This window comes from Lithobates pipiens, unplaced genomic scaffold, assembly GCF_037356315.1.
Source record: "Lithobates pipiens isolate NorthernLeopardFrog02 unplaced genomic scaffold, aLitPip1_a1.2 Scaffold_8, whole genome shotgun sequence".
Taxonomy (NCBI): domain Eukaryota; kingdom Metazoa; phylum Chordata; class Amphibia; order Anura; family Ranidae; genus Lithobates; species Lithobates pipiens.
This window is the reverse complement of record NW_027507903.1, coordinates 240,327,397-240,336,202: the sequence shown is the minus strand read 5'-3', so window position 1 is coordinate 240,336,202 and position 8,806 is coordinate 240,327,397.

The window sequence follows — 8,806 nt, the reverse complement described above, 5'->3', positions numbered from 1 at the left end:
TTGGGATCATTGTCTTGTTGGAAGATAAATCTCCATCCCAGTTTCAGGTCTTTTGCAGACTCCAACAGGTTTTCATCCAGAATGGTCCTGCATTTGGCTGCATCCATCTTCCCCTCAATTTTAACCATCTTCCCTGTCCCTGCTGAAGAAAAGCAGGCCCAAACCATGATGCTGCCACCACCATGTTTGACAGTGGGGATGGTGTGTTGAGGGTGATGAGCTGTGTTGCTTTTACGCCAAACATATCGTTTTGCATTGTGGGCAAAAAGTTCGATTTTGGTTTCATCTGACCAGAGCACCTTCTTCCACATGTTTGGTGTGTCTCCCAGGTGGCTTGTGGCAAACTTTAGACGAGACTTTTTATGGATATCTTTGAGAAATGGCTTTCTTCTTGCCACTCTTCCATAAAGGCCAGATTTGTGCAGTGTATGACTGATTGTTGTCCTATGGACAGACTCTCCCACCTCAGCTGTAGTTCTCTGCAGTTCATCCAGAGTGATCATGGGCCTCTTGGCTGCATCTCTGATCAGTCTTCTCCTTGTCTGAGCTGAAAGTTTAGAGGGACGGCCAGGTCTTGGTAGATTTGAAGTGGTCTGATACTCCTTCCATTTCAAAATGATCGCTTGCACAGTGCTCCTTGGGATGTTTAAAGCTTGGGAAATCTTTTTGTATCCAAATCCGGCTTTAAACTTCTCCACAACAGTATTACGGACCTGCCTGGTGTGTTCCTTGGTCTTCATGATGCTCTCTGCGCTTTCAACAGAACCCTGAGACTATCACAGAGCAGATGCATTTATACAGAGACTTGATTACACACAGGTGGATTCTATTTATCACCATCAGTCATTTAGGACAACATTGGATCATTCAGAGATCCTCGCTGAACTTCTGGAGTGAGTTTGCTGCACTGAAAGTAAAGGGGCCGAATAATTTTGCACACACCACTTTTCAGTTTTTTATTTGCTAAAAAAGTTTAAAATATCCAATAGATTTCATTCCACTTCACAATTGTGTCCCACTTGTTGGTGATTCTTCACAAAAAATTAAAATTTTATATCTTTATGTTTGAAGCCTGAAATGTGGCAAAAGGTTGAAAAGTTCAAGGGGGCCGAATACTTTCGCAAGGCACTGTATATAATGGCCACGGCTGATGTTGCTTCTCTATACACCATAATTTCACACCATCAGGGTAGAGAGGCTGTGGAATGTTATCTGGAAAGGGACTCTAACATTCATTTTTTGTAACGGCAATTCCTTCTTCATCTCTTTGTAATGAGCCCCGATTATTTTTGGTTTGATGGCTCATATTATTTGCAAGGTTGGGGAGTAGCAATGTGCACCAAATTCGTGCCCAGTATGGCCAATTTATTTATGGCCAAGTGGAAGGAGGATGTCATTTATTGCCAATAGAGACCTGAATTAGTTTTCTGGGGCGTTGCATAGATGACGTCCTCCTCTTCTGGAATGGTGATCGTGCCTCTTTTGACCATCTTATTGATGAGTTGAACATCAATGATCTGGCCATAGTACTCCAACATGAGGCCAGTATCACTGCTATCCATTTTTTGGATATAAGGGTCAGAGTAGGGACCGATAGTTGCCACCATAGATCCTGGCTCAAATACCTCCCTATGAGCCAGTTCCTCAGATTGAAGAAGAACTGCTCCCTTCAGAATGATTACCTGATGGAGGCTGAATTCCTTAAAACATGTTTCCTTCAGAAAGGATATGAGGCAAATTACCTCAATTTGGTCATAGCTGAGGTGGGTTTGAGAAATACAGAGGATTTGTTAAAACCAAGGGTTAGAGATAATAATGTTAATTTCTCTTCTAGATTTTATTTTTTCACCACCTATTCTAACTGGCATTTCTCCTTAAAAAAGATCCTCAAAAAACACTGGGGTGTTTTAAGGAATGATAAAATACTAGATCCTTTACTCCCTGAGATTCCTATGGTCACCTATAGGGGTGCTTCTCCACTCAGACTTCAGATAGCCCCTAATATAGTTAGACCTCTGGCCAAACATAGTTTTTTGGGAACTTAAAGGTTTCTTTTTATGCAGGAGTTGTGAGCTCTGCAAAAATAATTGCCTCAGACAGAAAAAATATCTCTCTTTCGGTTCCAATATTACAGGCAAATCATATGATATTAATCATATGATATTAATTCTTTTATCACATGTTCGACCAAGAACATGGTCTATTTGATCACATGCCCTTGCGGGCTCCACTATGTAGGCCGCACTATACATAAATTAGAGGTTAGACTTAAAGAACATCTGGCCAATATACATAAAGGTTTTTTTGAACCATAGCCTGTAGAGAATGTCAGAACTGTGTTTCGATCAATCAGAACAGACGGTTCAAACACCCACATCAAATAAAATGAAATCAGACAAATTCTCAGCATTGAACATCAATTCTAATGTAGCGGCATTCATTAAACTTATGACGAAATAAAAAAATTGAAGCTATCACATGACAATTATGACAATTTATCAACAGTTGAACGAGAGGCCCTGAAATCCCTTACCAGTAATCCCATGATCGTGGTGAAACCATCTGACAAGGGGGGTAACATTGTCATCATGGATAATGAAAAATACACTGACATGTGCATGAAAATTCTTAATAACAAGCAATGGGACTGCAGGATTCCCTCCACCAAAATTGAGAAATTCACTCTAGAGTTTTACAATTTGATGGATGGAGCATATGCCGATAATGTAATATCCAAATCCGAGTGGGGAGTTTGTACATATGACTTTACCTTGTACACCCACTTTCTACTTAGTACCAAAACTACCCAAAAACCTTCATCACTCCTCTGGGAGACCGATTATTTTGGGGAATGGCTCGTTAACTGAAAACTTGAGTAAGTTTGTTGACGGAAATTTACGCCCACATGGCATTAATGTAACAAGTTACATACGAGACACAATACACTTACTGCAAAATATTGATGGACTGTTTGTCCCACGACTGCCATTTTGGCTGCAATTGATGTGGAGGTGTTGTATATCTCTATACCACATGACAAGGGGCTATCTTGCATTAGACATGTCATATCTCGAAATAGCCGCTATGAGTGGAAGTCCAATGAATTTGTCGTTGCATTGGAATTAATCTTGCACCATAATTTTTTGCCTTCAATGGTTTCCAATGGCGATGGGGATTTTCTGCGCCCCATCCTACGCCAATCTATACCTGGGGGAGTGAGAACGTATGATTGGCTTATCAGAGGACCATCTCTGAAGGTAGTCCTCTGGTATCATATCAATGGCATTTTTCTAGTTTGGGATGGGTCCCCAGACAGTCTGCAATCGTGTCTTTTTTTATTGATCAACATCAATACTTTTAATTTGACTTTCGACTCCAATTAAATTACCTTTTTAGATGTTCAAATCCAAAAAGAAAATAGATGGTTTACTTACTCGTTACCTCTATTGTAAGCCTACAGCTGGCCATTGCTGTCAGGGCTGGGCTCAGCCCTTCCTTCTCACAGCTCTGTGCTCAGCTATCGGTTAATTTCCAGCACTCTTCATTCCACAGTAACTCATCTGGTCTTAATTTCCTGCTCATCAGTTAGCTCTACTAGATATTTAAACTGCATGGATCAGATCTTCTGTGCCTTCGCCTTGGTCAACATATCCGGACTCTCTCTGCTGTGTTTTCCTGTGAAAGACTTTTGCTTGGCTGACTTCCCTTCTGGTTCCTGATCCTGTTTGCTGCACCTGACTTCGCTGATCTCTGGACTCCTGTTTCTCTGGCTTGTTGCGTCTCCCCTTCCTGGTTACCGAACTCTGGCTATGTTTTGACTATGTTTGCTCTGTTTATACCATTGTATCATTTTATTAAATAGTGTGATTTTTACTACACTTCTGTCTCAGTCTGATTCATGGTTCCATGGTTACAATTCCATACTGCATGCCAGTAGTTTCCATCCCAAGGCCTTAGTGACATCCATACCATATAGCCAGTATCCAAGCATCAGACAAAACTGCTCAAATGATGTTATCTTCAAACAAGAAGCAGATTCACTTAAAGAGAGATTATTAGCACGTGGATACTCACACACTTGTCTAAAGAAGGCCTTTAAGAGAGTGTGTACTATCACAACACATTATCTGTTATACAAGCCATCTTCCTCACTTCAAAAAACCAACCCAATTCGCTTAATCAGTCGATTCTCTAACCAATATCACTCCATTAGGAAAATTATTGAGAAATGTTGGCATATGCTTAAATTGGATCCACTAATTGACTCCTTTGTACCAAACACCCCTGGCTTTACTTATAGACGTGCAAAATCTTTGAAAGACAAATTAGTCTCAAGGGAATTCAAGGGGGGAGCAGGCAGGGATGCATGTAAATAGTCTGGCACGTTTAGATGTGGAGGCTACAATTATTGTAGATTTATGCATATATCCCATTCCGTTATTGTACCCAATGAGGAACAATATAGACCCAAACATTATGCAAACTGCAAAACAGAGGGAGTGGTTTATTTCCTTTTATGTGAATGCTTATGCTTTTTTTACGTAGGAAAGACTAAGATGCAATTTTGGCAACGTGCATACAGACACATTGTCTCCATGAAAACATGCAATCCTGATCTCCCCCTGGGTAGACATGTAGCCATGACACACAGTGATATTTTTCCCCAAATATCCTTCCTAATTTTGAATAGGATACACCTGGGCCTAAGAGGGGGAGAGTGGAAAAAAAATTCTACTTCAACATGAGCAAAGGTGGATATTCTGCCTTAATGCCACCTGCCCCCCAGGTTTAAATGACTCCTTATCATTCAGACCTTTCCTAGAAAGTTTCATATCGGGGGGGGGGGGGGGGGCAGAAATCTACTAATCAAGTATGTTATTGATACCAATGCTTTTTCATATTCTTTCATTAATGACTTTACTCCACCTGTCTCTGAGAAACACTTACCTATGGTCTTTGTACTTTCTCCCTATGAATCTTTAATTGTTATACAATCCCTTGAATGTCTCATTATTAATGTCTAGTACACCATGATATTAATCTTTTCTATCATGACTTTTTGGATATATGCATGAGATTGATTTGTGTCTTGTTCTCCTTTTGCAAGCTGCCATGCGATTCTCAGTTTGTCCTCTAGATGGGTATGCTTTAATTGGCCCCCTCTCTTCCTGTCAACCTGGCGCACAAAGGTGACGCTCCCTGTTTCTGTTGGCCCGCCCATTAGGGGATGTGATGACGTGGGTTGTGTCTCAGTCGCCATTGCACCACTGTGCATCGGTGGGCCGATGACGCGAGGCTTTAATGCGAGGCCGATGGGCGTTCACATGATGCTGGGACACTTTTATTCACAATGCGGCGTCCCTGGTGTCTAGTTCACTGTGGCCATGCAACCCTCATGCATGGGGCACTGCCGCTGGCCCCCAGCTTGTCCCTCCCGCTTGATGCCCACTCTGTCAGGGACCTCATTTCTGCCCTAGCATATTTAAGGCAGATGGATTTGGGGCTGCTCACTGCAAGCCACCCTTCAGAGCACTCTGTTTCTATCATTGAGCAATCCTGATAAGGTAACTTCTTTGGATGTATGCCTGTAACCACCCATTTTTACTGGTATTGCTAATTTGCATCAGCTCCTTTCCTCTTAGGCAGAAGGCAACATGACCACTTCAAGTATTTTGATGTATTCAAACTGATCCATGATCCCCGGCATGCAATAAATAGGCCCAACACCATTTAGTTTTTGGGAGGGGGTCATCTGACAAACTTCGGCCCCCTAGACCCATAAAGAACAATCTTGCTTTCATTAGTCCACAAAATGTTGCGCCATTTCTTTTTAGGCCAGTCAATGTGTTCTTTAGCAAATCTAACCTCTTCAGCATATGTCCTTTTTTCAACATGCATAAAGATACACTGAATACCTGTGCATCCTCATGCCCGTGTGGGCAAACATGGGTCTCACACTGGTGCATGCTTAAAGTGGATGAAAAACCCCTACGTATACCCAGCGAAGTGACTAGCCTCAAGTGATACACAGAGGTGAAATAAATTCTCCTACATAAGTTGTACCTGTTTATTTCCAGTCATTTAACCTGTACATCCTTGTACGATTTGGTAATCTGGTTGTTACCATTATTTTTTTCTTTTTCATTTCAGTCCCACCTTTCACAACTTGGCATCCCATATAAGGTTGACAAAAATCCATTGTTTTAAATATTTATGTTCTGTAGATATTGATTTTATTGTTGTTATTATATGTTTTGTAATGTTTGCACTGTTTGACTTTTGATTTAAGAGCCCAGGACGAGTGCCGATTTTTCTTCAAATGGATGTATAAGCATTCACAGCACTGGCTCCATCTGAAGTGTTGCATCATTGGTCACCTGACTTCCTCAGGGTCCTGAGGAAGTTAGGTGACCAGTGATGCAATGCATCAGGTGGAGCCGGTTATGTCATTTCCGGTCTGGGTGCGAAACTGGAAGTGTGGTGAGAGACTGCTGGTTTACTGAGACAAACACTGCTTACTTTTTTATTTTTATTTGTGAATGCAATTTTTATCAATAAATGGTAGGAAACTTTTGAAAGGTGTTGCAAAGTTAGAGTAAATGAGAGTATATCTATTGTATGTTTGAGCATCATTAGCGATTGGAGGCAGCAAGGTCTGGCCCCTTAAATGGACCACACACATGAAGTGGGCACAAATGACCAGGGGGTGGATCCACAAGGATTATATACTCAGTCGTTTCTGACCTATATTGTTATGGGTCCAGGATCAAGGTGACTGAGCATTGCACTTAGTGGTGGAATAGTTGTGCATTGGAGGGTCTGGCACTGAAGCACAGCAGTACTTATATTTGTCACTACTGAAGTTTTACGCGCTATATGTTACAGAGTGATCACTAATCCACTGTGGAGGGTGAATGCAACCTATGCATATGTAACACATATATGTATTGCTTATTCACATTTACATTAATGGTATATAATTTGAAGGAGCAGCACACCACATACATATATTTTAATTTTCAAAAACTCATTATGCATCCTAGAAAATACATTGGAGTGTGCTTTCCAAAGTGGGGTCATTTTGTGGGTGTCTCTTATGTCCTGGTGCTCCAGGGCCTCCAAACTTTGATAGGTAGTCAGGAAATTAGATGTTTAATTTATGTGTAATTTATGCTCCTTGAAAGCCCATATATATATATATATATATATATATATATAAAATATATATATATATATATATATATATATATATATATATACAGTATATATATATATATTTGGCCCCTCTGTGCATCTTTACTGTGAAGTCTCACACATGTACACTATACTCGGAAGGCATATCAGATTGTGTTTTGGGCAGTAAATATAACTATGTTGTGTGTGAGACACAACTTGTTAAAATGACAACTTAGTGAAAAAAAAAATGATTTCTTAATTTTCTCAAACAAATGTGACAAAAAATTACAACTTCAAAAATTTACCATGCCTCTTACTAAATACATCGGTCACTCTACTTTCTAAAGATAGGTAATTTGGGGGACATTTGTACTATCCTGGCATTTTAGAGCCTTAAGAAACAGTATGTCATGATTGAAACATTTTCAAATATACAGTAGATACCATAGATTTTAGAGTCTATAACTTTCACACAGGCCAAATAATATACACTGATTTGAGTTATTTTTACTAACAAAATGTAGAAGAATACATTTTGGCCTACATTTATGAAGAAAGATTATTTATTTGCAAAATGTTATAACAGAAACTAAGAATTTGGTTTCCAAACATTTCTGTATTTTTACATTTATATACTGTAGCAAAAAATAAAAACCCAGTGGTGATTAAATACCACTAAAAGAAAGCTCTATCTGTCTCAAAAAAGGATACAATTTTAATTTGGGTACAGTGTTGCATGCCTGAGTAATTGTCATTCAAAGTGTGATAGCGTTGAAAGCTGAAAAATGGCCTGGGCAGGAAAGGGGTGAAAATGTCTGGTGGTTAAAATAAACAGGTAACACAGACCAAACCATAAGAGATCAGTTTTAAGGATGGTCCCCATAAGGGAGATTCCAAAGAGGATCATACAATAAAGCGTGTCACTAATTATACATTAACCATAACCCCCCCAAAAAATACAAAGCTCAGTTTTTCCCCAAAGTGTTAGCATACCAGCATGGCAACCCACTGTACCCTCCACTGTCCATAGCCCCTCCAAAAGAAGAACATAGCAGCCTACAACCTACCTCAGATGATTAGATGTTGAGATAAACATTAGATGTTGGGACCCCCTTTGGTGTTAGTGGTAGCTGTAAGAGGCCACAGCATCCTCCTTCTCACTAGTCACTCCTATTTATGTACCCATCAGATGAGCACATGCTGGTCTCCCATAGCTGGTGCGTGACATGCTGCAAGAGCCATGCATGTGCAAATGCACTGCCTGATATCCACGCTTTAAACCATAGCATAAATAAGGGAGTCAATGGATGGTGTTGGGGGAAGGAGGAGGAATAGAGCTCAAACCATACCGCCAAATTGCTTTGGATTCTGGGAAGTCCCAGCATCCCACAGAAGTCCCAAGAATTCTAGGAAGTTCTGGCGTCCCACAGAATACAAGCTGTATCTCAGAGCCCTGTGCCAGAACACTTGTTCTGGTACTCGGTTCCACCGCTGTATTAAGCAGAGCAGTGCTGGCTGGGGAAGACTGAGCATTCTGGGCCACCACCCCGTTCTGGCCCTGCCCCATGCCCCAGAAGCCAAGCGCCCTTCATCCTCAGCCTTGCAAGGAGGACAGTAAGTATCCCTGCGA